We start from the raw sequence: 25,877 nt of genomic DNA on the forward strand, positions 1-25,877 counted from the left end.
CAAAACCTGAACCCAGATCTAATGAGATGCTAAACTGAGTAACTTTCCAATACTCAGCACCAATACTCACCTGAGGCTCTGAATCAGTTTCTCAATGCAATGGTGTCTGTAGATCACAATCCAAGGAAAACATAAAGAACAAATGTAAACTCACTTGTCACCTGGATCACCAATGGGAAACTGTGTTTTACAGAGTGAGACTGATACCCCAGGAGCAGACACTGTTTAAAGACAGTCTAGGCAGATGTTTGCAAGGATAAAAGCAGGAGTTCATATTCAGACCTTCTTCCTTCGTCATAAGTGGCAATTCTCGGTTGAGCCTTGCCACTGTGGCTGCTCATGTGCCTGCCACATACACTGCGTTTTACATGAACTAATGGTGAAGTCCTCAAATTCCCCATAAGAAATGCATTATTTTTAAAAGTGTGTGATATGCAAAAATGCATGTAAAAACCATTCTCCTGTGTGTGAATTATGTGGAGTGGTGTGCAGGTACACGTGTACATGTGTGCAGAGACTCAAGTTGACATCGGTTACCTTCCCTGCTCACTCACTACATTATTTACTGATGCAGGTCTCTTGCTGAACCCAGAATTCAGGAGTCCAGCTAGTCACTTTGCTCCTGGACATCTCTGATCCACCCTCCCAGTGCTGAGATTAGAGCAGCCACCACTCCCTGTGAGCTGTGGGATCTGAACTCCAGTCCACCCACTTGCTCAGCACACTCTTTATCCTTTGAGTCATGGCCCTAAACCCATAAAAAATGGACTCTTTATCCCACGTTACAGATGAAGAAATAGACTCACATGAAGGAGGAGGCATTTGTCCCACATCACTTGGCTAATGGGTGGCAGACAAGAACTCAAAGTCAGCCTGGACCTATCCTCCTGACTTCCCTTCCTACTCCCATCTGCTCCCCTCTGACTGCCATGCTAGACTACCTAATTAACTATTCAATAGCACTAATATAGCTCTATCCCATTTCCTAAAATCCACCGTTGCTCCCTTTTGCCAGCAATCAGTGTTCAACATTACCTCTCCAGCACCAACCACAATGAATCTAATTGGTGTGTATTATCTTGTGATAGTGTAAGCCCTTTCATAGGAGAACTATGCCTTATATACAGAAGTATCTCTGGCACCTGGCATACTATTAGACACATATGAGTTTCCCAATAAAAATGTTAGGTTGATTTAGTGAATGAAATTATCAGCCAGATAGCCATCCAATTCTGATGCTTTGGTTTTCTGTTCTGAGTCCCTTTCCCCAGCAGCTTCCTTTCCTGAATTTGGATGTTCCTCCCCACAGGTGGCTTCTCCACCAATCTGTTGTTATGGAGAGAAGCCAAGTGCATTCAACTGCAGCCTAGTAACCAATTGTCACCTCTCTTTTTTTTATTAATTGCTAGCTTAATCTCACACTCCAAAAGTGTCTACCCACAACAAAAGGCATGTTCTTATTCTGCAACCACCATGGAAACAGGTATCAGCTGAAGGGGAAAAAAAAAGAATTCTGTGGCCTTTGGGACATGGCCTGATGGTTGTATTTTTTTTCAGAATATTTGAGTCTAAGTCAGATCAGACGGAAAAAGAACCTTGAACAAAAACTGAACTATTCACCAAGTTTATGAAGCAAAGAGCAGAGAGGACTGTGATCGACTTTCTCATTATGTCTCTTTAATCCTGGAAGGCTACTATTATCATACCAGTGTCCAGAGAGCGTGTGAGGCTCCATTGAGAAATATACCCCAGTCTCTGACAGAACCCCAGGGCACAGAACCAGGCTCAATCCACATCACTGTACAAGTCACATCCACACATCATTGTATATACCATCAGCCCTTGTTTATGCCTGACCCCTGCTCCTGATTTACAGCAATATCATGGCATTTTAGAGACAGGGGGCCACCATACGCGGTGGTCCTCCATGAAAGATTTACTAAAGTCCCAGCCATAACAAACTGAAAGGTTCATCTACTGTTGGGGAATATTATTGTAAGTGTGTTATTTTTATATGTGCTCCATTTGCTTAACTATGTGAAGCTGTGTACTGTACCTGTCAAAAACACCTCATTGGTCTGGTAAACAGTGAGGCGGTAGCAAGGCTGGCAGGGCTGGCGGGCAGAGAGAATACATAGAAGGAGGAACGAGGAGGAGGAGGAACAAGAGAACAAGGGAGGAGGATGTCAGGGGCTAGCCACCCAGCCACCCAGCCACCCAGCCACCCAGCCACCCAGCCACCTATAGAGTAAGAGTGAAAGCAAGGCATACAGGAATAGAGAAAGATAGAAGCCCGGAGGGAAAAGGTAGACAGGATAATTTAAGATAAGACAAGCTGGCTAGCAACAAACCAAGCTGAGGCCAGACATTTATAATTAATAATAAGCCTCTGTGTGTGATTTATTTGGGAGCAGGGTGTCAGACCCCCCCTTCCCAGAGGCAAAAAACTGAGAAAAAAGAGTGGAAAAACAACAATCTACCTTATTGTATTATGGAAGCTTTCCCATATGGGCATTTTGGTTCTTTCTCTTACATAAAACATAAAACACTATGTCACTCTCCCTTGAACAGTAAGTAGAAGCAGAAGGACAGAAGAAACAGTTTATATCTACTGTGTTTGTATCTAAATACACTGAGAGCACACCTTATTAGATTAGTGTAGTTTGGGGCCACCTACCTGGACAGCATAAATATTATCCTTTTACACTATCTACTTTTGCTAAGTATCTTCTTTTCACTTTCAATAAACATATGACAAAGGCTGTAAAAGGTCAAAATGGAATGACATTCACTGATGGTCTCCCATGTGGAGACTGGGATGTTCCAGATGCCTTCCTGTGTACCAGGTTTACAAAAGCACAGCTGTGAGCCCCTGGATCACAGTGCCCAAGACATGCTATATGGCTTACTGTCCAGCTTAACGAGAAAACCACTCCAAGCCTGCAGCAGGCTCTGTGCACCTGAGGTCTTGGGTTCGGCGGCCAAATAAAGTCACCTCCTGCTCCCAGTGAGCAGGTGGAGAACTCAAAGGGGGAATGAACATTTGTACAGAAGGCTGCTCTAAACCTCACCATCAATGAATACTGAGAAACAGAAAGTCAAAGAATTAGGTTCATAACAAATCTTATACATGGTTATAAATTAATCCTTCCTAAAGACAAGGGGGAGCCTGGTTCAAAAGTCTTAGTCTTAGTTTATGAAGATACACTTCAATTACAAGTGATCACAGTAAGGAATCATGGCAATTTGGCTTCTAAGTGTTATTAAAATATAAGTGCCAAGTTTACCTGGTTCTCTTGAATTGGCCCTTTTCCCTAGAATATGATGAACAGAGATACCCACTTTGATACAGACTATGCTTTGAAAACAGACCCACCTGCAGTATACATTTCAAGCATGTGAGTGAGCTAAACAAACAAATTGTAGTAAACAAAGACAAAAGGTTAAAACAATCGTGGAGAGTATGAACACACCAACGATGGTCCTTTGGGTATGAGCTCCAGAAGGCAGGCCGACACCACAAAGAACCCAAGGGCAGTGCTATTCCCAGGATGGGTAAATGGCATGGGATACACATGTATGGCACACAGCACATGAGCAGAGAAGGCACATACCGCTTCTTCACCAAAACGAGGGCTTCCCATCAATTCTGTCCAGGCTATATCCAAATCCTTCCAAATGGCTTCCACTTCTGCCTCTTCAGTCTCAAAGAGATGGATAAAAGACAGCCCAGTCAGCCAGGGGACTTGGCCTAGGAAAACCACAAAAATGAACTTCAGTCCTAAAAGTAAAAACTGTGTTATCGGTAGAACCCAAGCAGCAGCGTTGACCTTGGCAACTAAGATGTTGATGGGTAAGATATAAAGCCCGTTGTTAATGAAAGTGTCACACTTGCACAGGGCAGCAGACATGGTTGTTTCAGGCTAAAACCACTTCTGGGCACTGAGCATCCCCTGCTGAAATAACAAGGCTGCACTTAACCCTTGACATTCTGTGACCTTCTGTACTATGACTACCTTGAACTCTGAGTCCTCAAGCTATGGGTATTTCAGTAGATGAATTGAAACTCTTTAAATTAATCCAATTTTCTTTACCCAGAACCACAAATATCCCAATGTTCGTCAGATTCAAGGGGGCTGTGAGACACAACACACAGCTAGCTGAATTATGTCAGAAATGAGAACACTCGTCACATTGGGCTGCAGATTCAAAGTCATTATTGCATGAGGGATGAGTTAGAACACTCAAACAAATCTATTTGTCCCCAGCACTGGTGTTGCCTGGCTAATAGAAAGCAGCAAGCAGTCTTTATGTCTCAGTCTGCTCAAATGTAGACCCTTCAAGGGCATGACAGTGGGACAGCACACACACCTCCAACCTGCAGAGATGAGGCCCGTGTCATTCAGTGGTCACCATCCTGGGAAATTTCACTGTTACCTTCTTCCTCTGAGAGCTGAGAAAATCTAAAATTAATGAAGTGAGTAGAGAGAATCAAAGCAACAGAGACTAAGATTTAAGTATTCCCTGACACTCCTAGACACACTATTTCCAACTGGAGTCATAGTGAGTGCCTCCTTTTTGCTTTTTTCATTTCTATCTTATTTCGACAAGATCTTGCTATGTTGCCCAATAGCTCAGACTCACCTCAAACCCCTTCTACCTCAGTTGCCCTAGTGCTAAGATAACAGGCATGTCCTGCCACCCCCAGCTCAGTGGTCTATCTTTGAGACAGTCAGCAACATGAGAATTAGCTTGCACGACCCTGATAAAGATGAATTGACTCACACCAGTTTCCCAGTGCCCATGAGACCCAGAGTGAATGGGGCTCTAACATCCTCTCTCACTACTTTTCTAGGAGACTACTTCTTCCAGACACATGATCCCCATATAGTCTCTCAGTAAATGAGGAAGAGCCTGGGACCTCTGCACTGACCTCAGCTCTTTCCTCATTCCTCCACCTTCTTCAAGAGTTCAAAGTCATCTCCATGAATTCCTGCTTCAAAAAGCAAGCTTGGGCTGAGAGGTGGCTCAACAGGTAAACAATGCTTGCTGCCCAAGTCTGGAAAACTCAGATGCCCAGAACGCATGCATACAAGTCAGATGAGCTGACACACTTCTGTAATCCTGCACTCCTGCGGCAAGGTGGAAAGCAGGCACCAGAGTTCATGGGTTAGCTATCCTGGAATACAAGGCATGGCAGAAACAAAAGACTCTTGCTCAACAAGGTGCAAGAAGAAAGCAGACTCTCAAAAGTTGTCCTCTGACTTCCACATACGAGTTATGTCATGAGGGAGCACATTCCGTGAAGGAGCACACACACACACACACACACACACACACACACACACACACACACACACACTCACACATTCATACATGACCTTAAAAACTGGTTTTTAAAGGTATGCTCTACCCCCACATGCCCAGCTCTCCCTACCATCTGTCTATATGTTAATACATTATCTTTCTGTGTGGCATTTCTCTCTCCGAAGCAGGCACATGCTCCTTATTTTCTCCAATACTGCCTCCCCCAAATAGAGTATGACGTACACAGGAATAAATGTCGTCCACTAACAGACCCACAGTGCTTAGGAAAAGTCTCACACCAAGTGGTACTCAACAAATAGCTCTTAAATAATTCAATTAAAACAACAAAAAAGAAAAGAAAACCTAAGTCTACCGCAGGTTGGTCTCAGGTGGCCATGTCACCTCAGAGTGCCATCTAATGTCATTCAGTCAATTATCTCACTAGCTCATCATGGCTGAACTGCCCCATCCCCTGCTCTCCAGGCTGCTAAAAACAAAAGTTTCGGAAGCAGCTGTGTATTTGCAAAGGTTTCCCAGGACTGTTGTATGTCACATTTTCCCCCTGGTAGCATTAAAGAAAGTACACTTTGCACAGGGCTATCCTGGGGATGAGTCAGCCTGGAGGAGTTGCCCACTTATCAAGCTCCACATGCCTTCTGAGGGCCATGCACCATGCCAACTCCAGCAAAAGGCTACCCTGAGGAGACTTGTATCATTACCAAGCCCTGTACATTTGGCTAGAATATCACAACTATGTGGGAAATTAGTAGGAGACCAGGCAAGGCCAGATTGGGAGGCCCTGGAAGGCCACATGCCACCATCCTGCAGAGCTGGCAGAGTCTCGAGGTCATGGCTTACACCGCAGGCTGACAACATAGCCTTTCATGCGCTGGCCCAAGAAGGGAGGCCCATACCTCCTACAAATCAGTGTCTTCCTGGCACACAGTCACTGACTCCAAAATCAACCTTTCTAGAACAATGGCAGGCAACTGGAGGCTTCTGAATGCTCAAACTGCCCTCTCCCCATTCTCTGAAGTCCCAAATCCCTGCCAAGCACAAAGGCAGTGTCACCTGAGCCTTTGTGGCACCAACAGTACATGGATTGTGAGGCTTTCTGCAAGGGAAAAACTTTTTTGCAAAAATAAAAGCGCAGGTGAGACCTTTAGAGGAATACAAGATAGCTGTGATGTGTGCTGTGAGTCCTGAACTCGGCGGGTTCGGTTTGGGTTTAGTTTTTGTTCTTGCTGTTGTTTTAGGAAGTGTGAGGGATCAAACCCAGGGCCTTGCACAAATCAAGCAATCACTCTCTCTACCACTGAGCTCTATACTTTCATTTCTAAAGGGTAACTTAGAGTGACAATAGTTCATATCCCCTTTACCCACAAATTCCTAACCCATACCTACAAAACCCTCTCAATGACCCAATTTTACAAGGACACTAAACTCCAAAGTGACTTAGTGGATGTTTGAACACTATCCTTTCTTTCAACTTCTCCCACACAGGGTCTTCATCACTGAGTTTGGGGCCTGGTACTACAATTCATTGCTTGGTGATCCTATAAAATATTGTGCAAAAACAAAAGGAACAGATTGTCACTGCCTATAGGAAACTAGGAGGGCCCTTGGGGAGAGGAGGAAACTTCACCCAGGATTCTTGTCCTTACTCCATACATGATGGGGGATGTCCTTATGTAAATAAGTTTCTTTTACTAGTTGATGAATAAAACACTGTGGCCAATAGAGGCAGGGAGATAGGTGGGACTAAGAGATGAGAATTCTGGGAAAGGTAGGCAGAGGAAGCAAACCAGAGGGAGTCACCATGTAGGCCACCAAAGGAGTAACAGGTCCGGACCCTTCTCCGGTAAGATAAGACCATATGGAAATACTTAGCTTAATAGAAATGGGTTAATAATTAAGACAGAGCTAGTCCCTAAGAAGCCCTAGTCTTCCACCAACAGCTTCATAATTAATATAAGTCTTTGTGTGTTCATTTGGGGCAGAAACAGCAGTGGAACCAGGCTGAAAAGAAAACACCAGCAACACATTCCTATAGAGGCAAAGAATAAGAAAACAGAGAGGGACAATGTATGGCTATTGGGCTTTCCCTTCCTCTCTGAAGAAAGCAGGCAATCGCTTAACTAAAAATTCGTGTTATCCTAGTGCTTTGACTGAACAAGTATTCCCATTTTGCCCATGAAGAAACTAAGTCTGAGATTATGGGTAACCCACTCAAGTCCCAGGAAGCAAGCCACACAAGCCTTCAAACAAAGTTTGCCTGGTTCAAAGAATCTTCCACAGCCCACGCCAGACTGATTTCAGCTCACAAGCACAGTGGGCAACCTTGCTTTGGCCAGCCAGACAACATGGTGAGGTCCCAAACCTCCCAGATCACATCAATCATGCTAAACCTCAGTCTGTCTATCTGTAAAATAGAGACATCTGGGCCACAGAGGTATCACAGGGGCCATATAGACTTTGCAACCTTAACAAAGACACACCATCTTCACTGACATACTTTGCAACCTGGAAAAGGATATGTAGCCAAGGGGCTGACTCTGAAAAAAACAAGGAGTAAGTACAGCTCTCCTGGAGGCTGAGGAGAATCAGGAGCGGCTCAGCTGCCTCCAGAAGGTCAACACACAAGCACGGCACCTAGTGACACTTGCAGTGCACTCACTTCTGGTCTTCTGACAGCGTAAAGAAATGAAAACCTGGAAGGCTGGTCCTGAGTTGCAAGCCCCCTCTTGAGAACTAGGTCACTCTTTCCAAAGTTCATGGAGACGAAGGATGGGAGGGACAATAACTACAGAATAATGATATAAACATATGAAACTGTCAATCAGTATTTCCTTGTATGCTAGCCAAAAAGTAGTTAGCATAATAAATAAATCTACAAATTAATAAATAAGCCATGAAGAAGTCCCCTTTTCCATCTACAAATATAGGGCATTGAGAGGGGCAGCATCTGTGAACCAAGAAGCAGCCCTAATGAGATATCAAATCACCAGCACGGTACCATTCCAGTGGCTGATGCTTGGTTCTACTCCTCTCAAGTCTACCCCACCTCCAAGAGGGAGTCTGATTCAGGTATTCAAGCCAACAAGGTGTGCTGAGTCCCTGGTCTGGGCACTAAGTACATCCTATCAGTAGACACGGTGTAGTGACACCTGAGGCCCCTTGCTACAGTCAGCCACCTCTGCCCTCCATCATGCAATCTTCAGTGCTTGGTATCCACTAGATACCAAGGCAATGACTCACTGGTGTACCTACTATAACCATTCACATGAAAACTGCATTAATTTTACATCAGATCCAAATGCCAAATTGAAAAACATAAAGTTAACATTCAGGTCTCAGAGAATGTGTAGAAGACCAAAGAGAAACACTATTTTGAATCAAATAATCAACAATTTCAAAATTCCCTCCCTGTGGCTTTTATGATCATCTCCATTTCTCTTCCAGTCTAAGAAACCACATACATATGCTGGTAGATAAGTGTCTAACAAGTTTGTGATCACATGCATTGTCTATGTCACAGTGGTGAGGATACGGTTATCGTGTAGAGCCCTAAATACTTACAAAGAACCTTCAAGTGAGCCTTCACACAGTACTCCCAAGAGTCTAAAGTAACATCACCTACTTTAAGTCTGTCCAGCAGCTTAAAGTTGCTCCCAAAGCCATATCAAATGCCTGATCGAGTCTGCTTGGCCCTAAAGCATGAGCTTTATCCAAGACCCGACACCTCACTTCTCTACAAAAAAAACCCTGTTGCAGACTCTGTCCCGGCAGGCCATCATCGCTGCCTTGTTTAAATCTCTGCAGCTGAGACTTCCTGCAGTACGATCCTCACAAGATTGGGCCCAGTAGCGTTTCCTAATGGAATAGGGAGCAGAGTCCTCACAAGGGACACAAGGCCTCTTCCCTGGATCTACAAGCTGCTGACAACTGCTTAAAGAGATTCTTGGTTGACCATACAGCTGCCTTTGGAGGTAACCTCAACTCCACTGAGACACACAGCTCACCCAAGTAGACTTGGTGAACAGGTTTCTTTGGTATGCTGTCACCCTCTCTTATCTGCTGTAAACAAAAACATGCACCCAATGAAAAGTCACACAATGAACATATACTGGAAACCATGATAATCAACAGGTGGCCCCTGCTTTGCAAAGTCTCAGCACACTCCCTTCAAAAGCACCAGTACTCTGCTTCTAATCACAGGATGTGCTCCCAAGTCTGGCATTCAATAGAAATGGAAAGTGTTCACATTCTGATGATTGTCTTTGGTTTTATTGTCTCACTGACTGGCAAGTGCAGCTGTCTTGACAATTTCTGTGGCAAAGGTCCAGGAACCCAGCTCCCACCTGGGCTAGGGAGACTATGCACCAATAGTACTCCTCAGCTCCACTTGTGACATCTTTTTCACTGAAAGAAAAGAAAGCACATCTTCTGCAGTCCGCTCATTCATAAGTTTGAGATAGGGGAGCTGGAAGAACGTACACTGGAAAACCATGCATACTGGTGTCCTTAAATAGCCCCTCTTTTTTTTTCTTGCCTCTGAAGCACCAACACAGGGTAAATCAGGCTTCCTGAAGGGGCCCTCCTTAAGTCCACTAACATTCAGACCACTAAACAAGAACAGAGAAAATGGGAGATCAGACCTGGGCCTGGGGTCTGCAAGGGATCTAAATGTAGGAGACCTAAATGTAGTAGTGTGTGCTTACTGAGCAATCTCCCCAGCCTCAATTTTGATTTTATATCATTGCTACAGGCAGATAAAACCAGCTAGATGTAGCCAGCTATGTTTGCCACAAAGGGACGGGGCTTTTGGATGAGAGTTTCAAAGAAAAAGGACATGAAGCTGGGGGCAGGAGTGGGGGTAACTTACTTGCTGTTTCCTGGGTGATTCAAAGCTTGGCCCAGTAAATGCATGGTGGTTCAGGAAAGCTGAAGGGTCCCTGTCCCTTCAGTACAGAAGGATGAGAAGCACATATGCAAATCCACATGATCAGCCACATCAATGCTAACAGGGACCCAGGTATGTTTAACCAGGCTAGAGGTCTGACAAACCCAGATGACAGTCCTTCCTGCTTAATAGATTTGCTCTCTTTTTTTCATTCTATCAGTATTGTGTGTATCATGAGAATAAATTGTGAGGATATCAACAACAGGAAGGGCAGGAGCAGGGAAAACAATGAAACTTTTATGTCTACACTGCATAACTTTAGCAAGTAGCTTGCCCTCTCTAGATTGCCTAATTTCTGCAAACCACAATCAGCATTAGTATCCACAGCTCGTACCACAATAATGCTTTCATGAGCTCATACTTACAAAATGCACAGCAAACATATGTCAGGCAAAAATATACATTGGGTTCTTTGGAAGAAACTCATTATCAGAGGGGGTTGCTGCTCTCTGACACCAGCTTTAATTTAAGAATATTTCTTTGGTCCAGTGAAAGCAAAGTGATTAGATACTTAATGGGAAGTTGGCATTGATGCTCTGGCTTTGATGAGAATTCTGCTTTGAAATGGTTCATTTTAACTAGGAATCCTCATCAATACTCATCTATTATGGACTTTGATAGCATAATCTGAACACAGCTTCTCCAAAGGCCATCCCTACCATGAAGTCTTCTCTGGTCATTCCTCAACAGCCTCCCTCCTGAAACTCTTTACTGAGTCCTTTTCTAGGGTACTCAGCACCTTCTCTATGCTATATGACAGTTAATGATGTCATCTTTAAAGCGACACTAGCCAACTAGAGCATGTGACTCTGGCAGGCCTCGTTTTTTCTCCCCATTCCCTTTTCCTTGTTAAAAAATCATTACATTGCATGGCTAAAGCTAGCCACTAAGATCTATCCCTTGTTTGACTACTTCCTCCTCCTGAGGATGCCTACCAAAGCCCAGCTATCAGAAGCCAGCTTTGGTTCATCTAATTAACATGCCCAATTAAAATTAAACACCTCATCCTAACACGGGGTTCCCATCCTCACCTTTATAAACTGCCATTTGCCTATGTGCCCTGTCTATCTCCTCTCTATGCAAAGGCAGTCATTTGTCCCTCCCTGTCCCCTTCCCCTTCTCCCTTGCCTCCTATCTCCCTTACCACAGCACCTTGGCCATTAGTTAACTCAGACCTCCCCTTTTCTTCTGCTTTAAAATTACACCTGCAAGGTCATTTGCCTCTGTTTTTGTCTGAGTCAGAAAGCAGCTACTTTAGCTTTTCTTCCCTGCTTAATAAAGGACCTCTCTGTGAAATAGGTGTTGGGTGTGGTTTGTGCCTAATCATGGGTCTGGGAGGAACCCCCTGCTGTACAAGTATCCCCTTCAATCTTGATCTTCCCATTACTACACTAAACTAACTCCAAGACCTGTTTCAAGCAGGCCCATCCACATCAATACTCATTGTACCAAATACTGACTATAAACAGTGACGTCTTTGGACAGCAATCATGTCTTCACTCACACACATGTATGGCTGGAACTCAGCTCACGGGCAGTCCTGACTTCTCAGTGGTGCAGCCTCAAGTGGCTCCATGCCTCCTATTCCTCAGAGCAGAAGGCTAGCAGAACATATTCTTTTCACTTAGCAGGAAACTGAAACACTGGTATCTTGGAAAGTACAAACTTAGAACTAGAACCTCCATTCCCACCTAAGGGTCAAAGGCAAAGTCAAAAGTCAAGGAACCTGGGCAGGAATTCAGAGAAGCACAGAGGATTGAGGCCATTCATGCAAATTGCTTATGCCGTGTACCTCCTAGGTGCCTCATACATACAAAATGATCATTAGGCCTGAATAAATGAACAAATGAAGGAAGGAATGAAGACTTGAGTACTCTTCAGAGCCATGTCAGGACACATGCCAATTTCACCAGCAGCTACTGTGAATCCTAAGTGCAGTATGCCAGAAGCATTCTCGTTAAATATTATTTTGCTATGTCCCTGGGCTCCACAGTACTTTAACTGAAGAGGAGGCCATTCAAAACCTTGTACGCTCATACTGTTATTTTTCTCATGGATCTCTGATTATGAAATAAATCAGTGTTCCCATTCATGCCAGGAGGTCTTTACAAGCATACCATCACCTCTGTCATCAGAAAAGAAGAGGGGGCAGTGATTTACATAAGAGGGGAGGGGAAGGGAATGGGTCAGAGGGGGTTAGGTGAAGAGGTGAATTTGCATCTAACCTACAGTGGTTAATTTTCCTCTAACTACCTAGCTGAGACTAGAGGTGCCAGCAGCAGCACATTAAAGTCCATGAACTTATGAGACGATGCATTATTGAAGCCACAGCAGGAAAAGGGCTCAGTTTAGAACACATAAAGACTGAAGTCTGCAGAAGCATCACTTTCCATTACAAGGTAAAGGAGAAAGGAATGAATTTTAATTAGATATGAAGACACCTGCTCCAAAAGGGTAGTAAAATCACATCATACCATACTGCAGACCCCAGGAATGCTTGCTGATCCTTCCTGAATTCAACCTAAGTTGAATCTTAGCTTATCCCATGTCCTAATGTGAATCCTGCTCACACCAGAGAGAAACAAGCAACCATTTATTCATCCACTCCTCAATTTATTGAGACACAAGACAGGGGGAAATGGAAGCCTGCCATCATCAGCTTACATTCATGTAAATGACACAGCACATTACCAGTGATGCCACAAAGCAGGAGAAGAAAACATAAGCAGGGTAAAGGCAGCAGGAGTGCAGTTAACAGAGGTATACTTTTAAACAGGGTGGTAATTGTCAAAGGTTTCACAACCCTAAGGCTCTTCAGAGTCTCTTCACTTCCATTTTCAAAAAATGCTCAAGCAGATCAATAAATTGCCTGATACAGAACACCAAGCCATCACACCATTCACTCGAGCAGACACAAAATGATGCCCTTCTCATTGTCTGTAGTTTGGTAAAAGAAGCTTGTGCAGCACAAACATCTAGCTTTCTGGTAAAGGCCTGCTGAATACACAGCTCTGCCCCACAAGTACCTGTCTTCTCTGCAGCTGTGTCAGAAGGAAGTGGAGAGACCACAATATTCAGGTGTCTACTGATTCACAGAGAAGGTAAGAGCCTGCTCATCTCTGTTTCCAGATCCAATCCCTGGATGCTATCTTGTGAGCCTGGACCTTGCCAGTCTAAGGCTAAATGGAATTGTCATTAGCAGATCACACCCTCACCCAAAGCTCTATCTTCTCTGTTTTATCCTCAACCTGCTCTTCTTCCCTTGTGTTCTTCAGCAAGCTACACATCTCCATCACTGGGGTGTGTGCAACCCCAGTGGCTTAGATGCACATGGTCCAGATGAACTTTACTTGTAGGGCAGAACACAAGCATCAGCAGACATTCAAGATTCCTGGCTTTTCCAGCACATAGCCAGGACAAAAGACACTGTAATCCTTAATTCAGAACCAGGGCAGCCCCCTTGCATTATTCCAGTGTTGTTCTGCAGTCCATGTGGTTCCACTGTGGTTCATCAAGAATGGATCTTTAGAAACCCCCTAGCGGCCTATATGAACTGCAGCTCCACCCCCCAGGTAAAGGTGAGCCAGAGAACCTGGAAGCAATACCTCTCCACTCCCTTTAGAGGCAAGTTCAGCCAAGTGAGAACATGGCTGAGAGTTCCAATCCTAGCCACATATGTACACTGTGTGACAAGAAAACAAACATAATGCATCTCAGTGTGAGCCTCTGTACATCAGGTACCTTGACACCCACTCATCAGGCAGCTACAAAGACACAATGAGAATCATTAATCAAGTGGTTAACATATTGCAGGTGCTCCAAAATAATAGCAGCTCTTTTTAATTTACTGCATGGGAGTTAGTCCAATGAGAGTTTACACACTGAGCTAGGACACTTCAGCAGTTTATAGGAACCAGCAAATAGGACAGAATGTTTTAAATTAAATTCACCTCAGCAAATATGATCCCCCATATTTTGTGTTATATCCTAACAGAAAGGCAAGATACAGGGTTATGCCCATCAGCAAAGGAAGGGTAGAGAAGTAAGTTCACTTGCCAGAGATGATTGTAGAGGGAAAACTGGGCACCCAACTCTCTGGGCAGAGCACACAAGTCAGAAAGGAGAAGAGGACAGGGACTAGGAGGGAAGGTTCACTCTACAAATGTATCTAAGTCTACATAGAAAATGAGAAAGCAAGAAATGCATGCTTTCCCTCTGTTGCCAACATCTGAAGAGAAGACGTGGGCCTGAGGTGCCCAAGGTAGAGCCAGTATGGAGTGAATTCAGGCTCTGTATTGGTGAGCCATTGCTGCACAGTAAGCTATTACCAACCAGTGATAGCAGTGATAGCTGAGAGCAGACCTGCATGATCTCAACTTTTGCAGCTCTGGCATGAATCTGGCCACGGCATAACAGGTCCTCATTGCACAAACCTGCAAGGCTCCAGTCACCAGGTGCTGGCACTCTTGTGGATGGAGCCTCAAGTGAAAATCTACCCATAAGCTCATTTGGGTGTTCGTTTCCTTGTACCTGAGGGGTCTGCATGCTTGCTGGTTGGCACCTAGGATCATCTTCAGCCCCTGAACCAACAAAAGTTCCTTGATGAGTGTACTCCAAGTGTGGCATCTTCATCATGGCAGCAAAAGTCTCATGCAAGACTAAATAGAATGCAACAGAATGGGATGCCTAAAGTGTCCTTCCAGTCCCTCCACCATCAACTCTTGCTTAAGATCAGGTCAAGTCTCTTGTACACAGCTCCTCGTATTACAATCTGGCTCTGCTGTAGTTTGGAATTTCTGTAATTAAGTACTTATTCCTGATTTTCAGATAAAAGTTGGGCAATGGAGCTTAACCGAGAGCTACAACAGAGAGTGCCTTCCTGCCAGCCAACCCTGATGTTCCCCAGGCAGAGTTCCCTAGTGAGAAGAAATCTGGGATTAGGGCTCCGCTTTCCAGGCATTACTTTGAATCTCCATCAGGACCTACATAGGTTAGAGGCAGGAGACCCCTGGAAGATCTCTGCCTTGCTTCCTCAAAAGCACAGGAAGAAGAGCAAAGAAAACCTAACAGGACACGTCCATACTGGCAAAGCAGCTGGAGCCACGATGTGAACATGTTATGGCTTTAAATCAATCCCTTTCTTTTGGGAAGCCTTACACACCCCCTCCTCTGCTTTATTTTGCTTACCCCCAAATGCTGCAAGCAATAAAAACTCTCACTGGTGACACATGAAGATAAGTTCCACAGACCCATCATGTCATGTGGGATGGGGGCTCTTCCCTTCGCCATTTTAATGGATACAGCTTAGAAGGATTACGTGTATTCTGCTCTTACACAACCATCCGCCTCAGAACTTTATGTTCACCAACTGAAAGCCTTCAGCTGCTGTCCCAAAACAGCACAAAGTGACACAAAGGGGAGGGCTGAGCCTTGGAAGCCACTGGGAGTAAAAGTCAGGATCGAGAGGCATGATGAGAACATGCAGGGAGGCAGAGGAGCTCCATCCTATCTTTGCCCGTGAAGGTGAAGTCCCAGGGTGAATGCCAACCAATGCACAGACAGCTGAATGGTGGCGCTTTATTATGGAGCCTAAGTGACTGCAAACAGGCCATTATCAAATCTCTCTGGTGACAAAGCACTGTGTTGAAGGGGACAAATAAAAATAAGTACATTAAGCACAATAAATCACAGGGACCTGTCGTTGAGACCCATTATCCCTAGGGCATTACTGGGTTGTTTTCCTCCAGGCTTTCAGCTATTGGATCCTGGTTTATTCCTCGTCGTTTTAATATTGCATCCATTACTCTCCACACCATGAAGAGCCTGCTGTTTCTCTGCACTTCTGGGTGGCAAGGGCATAATTTGTTTTATGATTTGCTGAGTAGGGTGGCTGGCTTTTTTTGTTTGTTTTGTTTGTTTTGTTTTGTACTTGTTGTTTGTCTTTAAAGTATGCATTCAATAATCACAGCAACAAGATACTGATCTAAAAACAAGACCTGGTTCTGTCATTCCTTCCAACAGTGATGTGACTACTGCTGTAGCAACTCTCAAAGGCACCCAATAGGAGGCATCTGTGGTTTCTTTGAAGGACAGCATGTGAAAAAAAAAAATGTAAGTCTTGCTTCAAAAAGCCACTGAATCATGATAAAGGTAGCCTGAGCTAGAGAGAGCTAGCAAGCAGCTGGAACTCCAGAGGAGATGTTTTATCACTCCACTGGTGTGACCTTGGACAAGTCCCCTTGATTTTCCTCAACCTGTAAGTAAGAAGTATAAAACCATAAGTGTCTTATGATTTGTTTTATTGGCTACACAATAATCTAGCTGATCCACATGCCTCTTTGAAGCCCTAGGAACTCCTATCTTTCAATGAGACACAGAGGAAGTATGAAGAACTTTGATAACAACACTTCTATTTCCTCCTTTTTCCTCATCAGAAAATGCATTGGAAGAGAAAAATTATGCAATGGCCCAAAACTTGTGCCACTAGCTCCTTCCCTTTCCCAAGCAGAATCCTTCTTCTCCCTGCCGTTCTGTGAGGTAATATCTTCCAGGACACCTCACTGTAAATCCAGTAAAGTCCTCTCCCAATATTATCCATCAGGGAGTAAGTAGAAGGACAAGTGGTTAAAGAGAGGCTATGCTGGGCCAGAGCACCACAGCAGAGGCTATTAGACTTCCCCATAGGAAGTGAACAAGACAGCAAATTCCCTCAGCTCTTCTGCAAGATGGCTGCCAACTACTGCATGCAGAGAAGAGGCATCAATAGTCCTTTCAGACATCCCCATTTCAATTACCACATCTAAATCTCCCCATGAAAAGAACACTTCTTGCAATGTAACACTTCCGAATGCGTCACTGTGTGAGGCTACCATATAACAAAATTGATCCCAGAACTTCATCGTCCATCTGAGAAGCAGTGACATAAAATCTGCCAGCTGATAGTACCCAACTATCAAAATAATCCATAAAGGACTCAAATTCAGAAAAGGGAAGAAAAAAAGTTACAAGCTTTCATGTGTTGGAAATAGAGCTAGGTTTTACGGATCATCAAAGCTCATTGAGCAGCCTCTTGGGAATGGAATACAGATTCTGTCTAGCCAAGCGATGCCTCTGGCTTTGCAAAATTTGGTGTAACAGCCCAATAAATACCAAGTGGAGTCAGATAATATGGTAGTTTTCAGCCCAGAACTGCAGGTGGCAAGTGACAAAAGAAGTGGCTTTGCCTGGAAGCATAAGGGTTAGGAACAGCCTAGCCTGGTCATGATGAGCCATGCCTCCCTGAGTACGTGTTCCATGCAGACATTTTCTTTTATTATCCTCTTCACCCCAGGGAGGGTGGATGTATAGTGCACACTGCAAATGGTCAACAATTACAGGTTACTGAGTGAGTGAAGGGAAGCATAAGTCTGGGCAAAGTGACATTAATTGCTGTGGCCCTCAGAAATGCTAATCTGATGATGAAAATTAGACTAGGATCTATTTAACAATAGAAGGGAGATTTCTGAGGCTGATTAAGCAGAGGGGGGGGGCTAGATGTAGTAGCACATGCCTGAAATAGAGGCATTTGGTTGGAGAAGTAAGAAGATGGTGAGTTCAAGGCTGGCCTGAGCAACACAGCAAGACACTGTTTCAAAAAATAGCTACAAAACACAGTCAAAATGTGCCTATCTCTGACAGCAATTTGTATTACCATGGAAGGTAAAAGAAGTCAAAGCCCCACTGACCTCCCAGTACTGTCAGCGTGAAGGTTTCCAGGGTTGCATTTGGCTTGTTCGTGGCTTTTGTCACTCCGCATTACAAGTGATTAGAAGAGGCAAGAAAAGAAACTTCTCAGCCTCTGCCCTCAGTGAAGCTTTTTTAAAATACCAAAACATAAATTACAAAAACAAATCAGGAAAAGCAGAGCACCCATGCTCTCCATGAAATACTCAAGAGCTGGGATGCATACCTGAGATTCATACCAATTTATACCAATGGCAGCAGTCAGTGCCCATCCAATTCAAAGCAGGTAACCAGCCATCCATAAGCCTAAGGGTGTAGTCCCCACCACAGTGATGTGCCCCTCTCAGTCCAGGGCCAGAATTCTCTCAAGGTCCTACCTAGATGCAACTTGAGTCAAAATTCACACTTTACTTCTCAAAGGACATCTAATTTTAAAAATTCAGAGCCTGTCATGCATAAGACCCAAATCCTGGTTTGCTATCACTTACTTAGCATGAGGCACTGTACCATCACCTTGGAAACATACACAGAAGCACCTTTACTGATGGGGAATGGTCTTCTGTGTATGTTTGTCTTATTGGTTGATAAATAAAGCACTGTTGGCCAATAGGGAAGCAAGACAGATGGGACTAGGAGAGGTGGAGGACTCTATGAAATGGAGACAGAGTCAGTCACCATGTAGGACACAAGAGGAGTTAGAGGTCTGGACCCTTTCTCCGGTAAGAGAAGACCACATGGAAATACTCAGATTAGCAGTTATGGGTTAATAATTAAACCATAGCAAACAGCCAACAGCTTCATAATTAATATAGAGTCCTGTGTGTTCATTTGAGGCTGAGAGATGGCTTACTTACCTCATAAGCATGAGGACCAGAGTTCAGAACCCCAGTACCCACATAAATGCAGGGCAGGTGTGGTAGCCCACCTAGAATCGAAACATTGTGGAGGCAGGGAATTACCAGAGCTGGCTATAACCAGACCATGAGCTCAGCGTTCAACTGAGTGATCCTTCCTCAACACATAATGTGGAGAACAACTGAGAAAGACACTGAATGTCAACCTCTGGCCCAACCTGCACATATGAACATGAACACACATATACCCCCTTGATACTCAGTCTGGTTCACTCAGTGACTAAAAGGTTTTCCACCCAGAAAGTCTCTAAGCAAGAAGTGATAAGTTCATTTTAAGTACATCTTGTAGCACTCATCTTTATAGACATAAAGCTTAGAAATTTTTTAGATGACAGGTAAGCAAAATTAAAATGAAGGATAGAGGGGTTGACACAAAAACTACTACTTAACAAAGCAAAGCCTGCTGCCACATCTCCTCATCTGATGCTCCAATACCAGCCCAGACAGGCCAGACAATGAGCACACAACAATTAAAATAATAATTAATACAAGAGCAAGAGCAGTGACAATGTCTTGACAAAATAGATAAATGGAAAGAAAGGTCTGTCATCTGTCTAGTGTTAAAAGATGGCTCAGAGAAAACATCAAAATCATTCCAAAGTGGCCTTTTTATGATGTGGTCATTTCACTTATAAACCCTTACCTTTGCAAAAACACAGAAGAGGATGGCAGGATTGCCACACACATACACACTAGCTCTAACACCAGAAGACTCCAGCAGAGCTTCTGACCACAGACTCTGCTACTCCATGCAAAGAGCAGAGAGTACATCTGACAAATGCAGGCCATCTCACTGCTACAGCTGTAGCTCAGGGCAGCCTTTGTAAGCTCATTTCACAAATAAAGCCCACCCTTGGGATTTTCTTTGTAATAATAATGGCAATGCTGCAACTCCAACAAGGCAGCACTGAGTCTAAGCAGATAATGGTCCTGGTCCTCACCACCTCATTCTAAGCATTTTAAGTAAGCCACCTGTCCTCCCTGTACCCATCCCCTCTCTATTGCCTCAAAGGAAAAGGTACTCCCAAACAGCAGCCTGTGAGCACACTGTCCGTGGATTACTTTGTCTACACTGAAAGACCACGATCAAGCTGAAGCTGCACCAATGATTAAAACTGGAAAAGTTTTCAGAAACATCTGTTGGCCTCTGTCCTGTGGCAACAATTCCAGCCAGGGATTTTTAGACAATGCATACTGCTACACTTGAGTGGGTCTTCCAGAAAGAAGTTCATGTGTCAGAACCTGAATTTTACAACATGCTATTGTGATAGAGCCTACTGTGAGGTTTTTGGATCAAAGCAATGTGTACTGGCTACTTTCTTCATTGTGTCTGCAATGCTTTTGTTAACAGACTCTAGCTGGCTTCGTCTCCAACCCCAAGTTAGATATTTGTGCTTTTGTCAACCTCACCTGACCTCCCTTGAATCCGTCTACTCATGGCTTAAGTACTTCACATCTGAGGGCCTGACTTAAATACTGCCTCTTCAGCTGAGTTTTAGAACAACTCCCACTTCTGGTTGCCATGAATACCTTCAGCTTAATACCCACCAACACCCCTCCTTTCTACTTAGCCCCAGCACCTCATCTGTGTCTTCGGTTGTGCGTCACGCGGCACGCATTCTCCCAACCTCTCCAACCTCTGCCTCTCAAAGGCAAGAGCAGAAGTCTCTAGGTTTAATTCAACACGTGTCTGTCAAGGGATCTCTACGTGTCAGAAACTTATAGGATGTTACCATTAAATATAAGACGGGTGTGACTTCACCACACAGCCAGAGAAACAGAGTAAGCACACTGAGTGATGACAGCAGGCAGACGTGAAGGGCTTTGCTCTAGTTTGGGCATTGCCTCCTGTCACTGTCATCTCATCTTACTAGGCCTCAAATGGAAGACCATCCTCTTCTTTGATCCCCTCAGGCCACCAAGCAGTATGCCTGTGTGCTGCACCTTTGGTTCCTGCCTTTTTAGCATTTACTTCCCTCCCCTGGTCAAGGACATGGATGAATGATCGCTGTGCCTCTATTCCTGCACATGGAAGAGTCTAGTGGATATCGGCTCCGTGAGCGAAGGGAGCACTATAAAGACATGGAGTGTCACAGAGTCTGTAGTCAGGAAAGACAGACTGGAACCAGATAGGTAAGAAAGTAAGTGGAGGGTCTAACTCAGCAAAGGAAGCAAGTGGTATCATAGTCATCAAAGAGGACAGCAAGGATTTGGGAGTCACACAGGCTGAAGGCAGGGAAGCCAGGACAAGGTCAGCCCTCAGACATCCAGACTGAAGAGACCTAACCACTAAACGCTGAATCCTGGTGATCTGTGCAAGTGTCAATTTTGTATCCTTCAGGTGTAAGAATGAGCCCCCACATCTTAAGAGACCTGTAGAGATGAAGTCACTGAAAGTAGCTCTGAGTAGGTATGAAACAGACTGAAATAGAGTATGTGGAAAGACAGAAAGGGAGCTGAGGACAGACCCTAGAGTTAAGGGTGTACAAGAATGGAACCAAAGGCTGATGGTGGTGGAGGACGGGAAACCTGAGAAGCCCAGATGAAGCAACTCAAGTCAGCATAGGTGGGCAAAGACATCTCCAGGGCAGGGGTCTCTTCCGTGACCTTTTCCCAATGAGGCAGGGTCTCTCCCTCCAATCCTGGAAGTCCACTTGATCCTCCTAACACAAAAGACACATCCCCATTCACAGTCACGCACAGCCATCATCAGCAGAACTAGAAATGCCAACATCCCCAATCACTCTAAGGCTTGTACTAAAAATGCTTTTCAAGTCATTTCCAACACATCTTGGCATCTGAATGTGAACCAGCTTGAGAGCACGTGCACTCTTCTCCATTCCCAATAAGTTAAAATCCTATATATCCAGAGGAAAAAGCTCAGGGCCCATTCCAGTATGGCATGGTCACTTCCTTTTCACAAAGCCATCACACAAAGATATTCAACACACAAAGAGGAGCCTTGAGAAACTTCCCTTTGCTGACCTGAAATGTCTATCACAGATTGAAAATGAAAGCTCTGTAAAATGGCCTCAAGTAGCCCGAGTTCACCCTAGTTACACCTGGATCTGCAGAAACTTTCCCCCTCCCTGACCACTCCACCTTAACTGTGAAAACAGTGCCGCCCTTTCTTTCACTAAACAGATAACTGGGAGCCAACAGTTACTACTTACTTCAGTACAGACCTACTAAGCACCAGTCATCACACTAGAGATAGAAAAAAAATTCACCCTTTATCCCTCCCTGTGCCTGTATCTCCCAAGAAGAACAGTAAATGCCTCTCCCAGATAACAGCCAATACCTGTTAGCAAAGTTGGAACACTCTGTTGGATTATTAAGGATCCACACAACCGTTCTGGAAACTAAAGGGAGGGGTGGTAACGGCTCCCAGTGAGCCACACACGTTTACCATCACTAGTAGCCATCACTAACAATAACATAATACCCAAGACTCAATTTCTTTATATAAAAAAAATCCCAAAAAATGCACACAAGGCCATACACTTCAGCAAATCCTCCTAATTCTAATGCTACCATGGAGAGCTGGAAAGATCAGCCAAGCCCTTTTTTTCCAATTGGCCTTGGTAATTCAGAAAAGGACTCTGTTAAGAGCAAATCTATCCCAGTAGTCAGAGCTCCATTTCCTTCGGCGTCTGCTGCCTGTCCAAAGCAAAGACCCATAATGTGACAAGAGAGGCTCAAATTATGAGTGAGACTGTACTTTCCATTCTACCCCAGCCTGTGATTACCTGCAACTCCAAAATTACCTCTGCAGTCTTAACTGCCTCCATTTCACTCCATTCCTAGAACAAACTCTCTTCTGAGTACTTGATGAGAGACAAAGGGACACACACACACACTCTCTCTCTCTCTCTCTCTCTCTCTTTTTTTCTGTAGAATTATGAGATGTAAACAAACAAGATGACGAAGTAGGCGGGGCACCTGCTGCCAAGCCTGACGACCTGAGTTCCCAGAAGCTGTTTTCTCGCTCACATATAAGTGCCTTTGCATATGCACAAATGAATACATACTCAATTTAAGAGGGGAGGGAAAAAAAAGAGTCAAAGTGAGAACTATGAGAAGTTAGACTCCTGGGAACACTTTGCTAACTTAGTTGTTCTGTGTGGCTAGTTAGTGAACTTAACCATTTAAATAACTCCTTCTTTCTAGAATTCATCCAGTACTGGGCTTCTTGGCAGGTGAGCCTAGTTGGCTATCCAGTGAGACATTCTAGCTTATGTCTCAAAAGTCTTCGATATTACCTAACAGGTGAGTCTCCTAAAAGTGTCCATCAGGATTGTATTCATAAAATAATTTCAGCTACAATAAAGGAGCAGCTATTAAATGGAGGCCCACAATAAATCATTTTGTAAAATGAAAATCCTTTCATAGCTCCAACAATTACTTATCTTAAATTACTTGGTTTTAACAAAAGATTTATATGCCAAGTTCTCAAATACAGAACTCCCCAATTCAGCTTCAATATTAACATAATAACACAGACTCGCAGATTCACATTGCATTTGAGATTTCTTCTTTCCAATAAGCAGTGCACTCTGTCCCAGGAAAACCAGAACCTACTCAAAAACAAGTTGTAGTTCCACTCTTCCTGACTTGACTTTCACACTTTTATCTTTACCCAACCTCTCCCCTACAAAGTCAAATGGATGGGCTTCCTTCTGAAGGTACCAACCAGGCACAAGACTATAGAAAACAAGCTAATTCTTGTTTTGATCTACTTCACTTTGAAATAGTTAAAATGGTCAATATTGATTTAGCTTTGTTTTCTTTTTATCACAAAGCTCTTCTTTCTCGAGTAGTAGGTAAGAACTATTGTAATAGCACAGGGTCAACTCATCTGCACTGTGTACAAGAAAAGAAGCAAACAAGCAAGCTTTTTCACATGTCCATGCCCTCGTGTAGGAGGGGTTTTAGGAAGTTTGCCACCAAGGGCAAAGGCTAACATTCTTCTTGAACATACCTTTGTACTGGCCAGGTCTCTTCTCATTTCAGAGCAGAAAGCTAACACCCTACTTGTCAGTCTAAGCCTTACCACTAACTAGCTCAGGTTGGCCCTTTTCCTCTCCAGTCTCTAAACTCCCAGAATCTAGAGAACACCAGGCACCTGAGTTGACTTAAACCAGTCCACTCAATACAGGCATGGAAGGTGTAAAGCAAATGGACAAATACTCATCTAGAAACACACACACACACACATACACACACATACATACACACACACACACACACACACACACACATACACGAGCATGCATGCACACACGCACACCTTTTAATACTTCTGTCCCAGCTCCTACTCTTAATATACGTAGCCCTGAAAATTACAATTGCAACTTTAACTTCATTCTTTCTAATATCCTTCAAATAGCATAGTTCCACTCTTGATTCTCTTCCTTACCACATACAGCTAGCCCTGTAGAGTCCAGACTAGAAGGACTTGCCATTAGGTTTGCAAACAGCAGCGGGCAGAAAACATTAAAAATTGTATCTAGAGCTGGAGAGATAGCACAGCAGATTGCTGTTCTTCTAGAGGACCTGGGTTCAGTTTCCAGCACCCACGGACAGCTTACAACTGTCTACAATCAAATTCCAGGGAATCCGGTGTCCTCTTCTGGCACCTGGGAACAGACATGCACACAGTGTACTTCATGTTCAGACAAAGCACTCATACACATAAAGAAAAACTAAATCTTTTTAAATAAAATTAAAAACAAAAACTGTGACTATATTAAACATGTAGATTTTATGCTCTGTCATTTACTTTCTAAAGATCACACTATAATAAGTATTTATTATACCATTTACATTGGGGTAGGTATTATAAATAAGGTAGAGGTTATAAAACTATATGGGAAGTTTATATAGCTTCTAGCAAACACTATACCATCTTATAAAAGGAGCAGGGACATCTGCAAAAATTGATATAGGGAATGAATCCCCTATAGATACCAAGACCAAGGAAGAAACTACAGTTTACCACTATAACACACAAAGGCAGACAGGCATACTCCCATTTTCAACACTGTATAATGCTTCCAACTAAGAAAGTTGAGACTAGACGGGAAATGGTTCTAACACAGGAACCTTGTTCTGGTGGGAAACAGGGCCATAATTCTAACGGGAACTAAAGCTGAGAAAATAAATTCATTCTAACAGAAGGCAGCTTTGCCCTCACCATACTGCATTATGCGTTAAGTAACCGAGCTCTTTTTCCCACTGCTGTGTAATCACACAACCAAACCCCAGATGTCATTCACGTACACAGAAGCCAGGCATAGGGTTGAGAAGGGACCCTTTCTTTATTTGCATTGCTAATACCTTTTGAAAGGACAGGAAAAAGCCTATATGGAGAACAATGAACATCAAAACATTTGTCCATGTTTAATAACATATGGGGTAATCAACTAGTAACTAGTATTCTTGAATCTTACCCAGCAACCCTTTTGAATACACAGAACATGAGGCTAAGGCACAATCTCTGGCATGGGTCCCTCTTAAGTTACTGCCTTCCTAACTCCAAGCTTTCCTTTCCTAGAAATTCTCCTTTTCTAGCTGCCATTCCATGTGATGTACAATGGGGTACATGCTCTTATTCCCACTAAACTAGGAAATCCAAAGTCATCCTTTGAACACACTTGCACAGTAATACTCAGCTTGCAGGAGTGGATGGCTGTCTGATACCCCTGATAAAAAATGAGCCAAATGGAGAGCCTCCATGACCTCTGCACAGGGTATGGCACTTGTCCCAACATCCAGAATCAATCACTGCTTGCTAAACTAGACGTCTTGCAAAATATATATTAGAACATTGAACTCTACTGGAATCTGCCTACTGATTTCCAAATATCAGCATCATACTGTCTAATACACAAGACTACAGCAGTGAGGTCACACCCACAACCCATCATTGTTCCTGCCTCTGAGAATCTATACCCACAAGACACCTTCAC

General features: G+C 43.8%; 1 protein-coding gene across 4 annotated transcripts in view; it reads right to left on the reverse strand.

Moving 5' to 3' along the window:
• Large1 (LARGE xylosyl- and glucuronyltransferase 1) overlaps positions 1–25,877 on the reverse strand; it is a 459,671-nt gene that overhangs the window by 429,788 nt on the left and 4,006 nt on the right. For 2 of the 4 annotated variants that reach the window (XM_040734825.1, XM_040734828.1), the window contains exon 2: positions 3,615–3,751. The gene's annotated coding sequence lies outside the window, so the exon portion shown is untranslated. Of the gene's footprint in view, positions 1–3,614; positions 3,752–4,371; positions 4,464–25,877 lie in introns of all 4 variants that reach the window. The other 2 variants (XM_040734827.1, XM_040734826.1) reach the window with 2 other exon arrangements.

This window comes from Mesocricetus auratus, unplaced genomic scaffold (genome assembly GCF_017639785.1).
Source record: "Mesocricetus auratus isolate SY011 unplaced genomic scaffold, BCM_Maur_2.0 Super-Scaffold_100041, whole genome shotgun sequence".
Taxonomy (NCBI): Eukaryota; Metazoa; Chordata; class Mammalia; order Rodentia; family Cricetidae; genus Mesocricetus; species Mesocricetus auratus.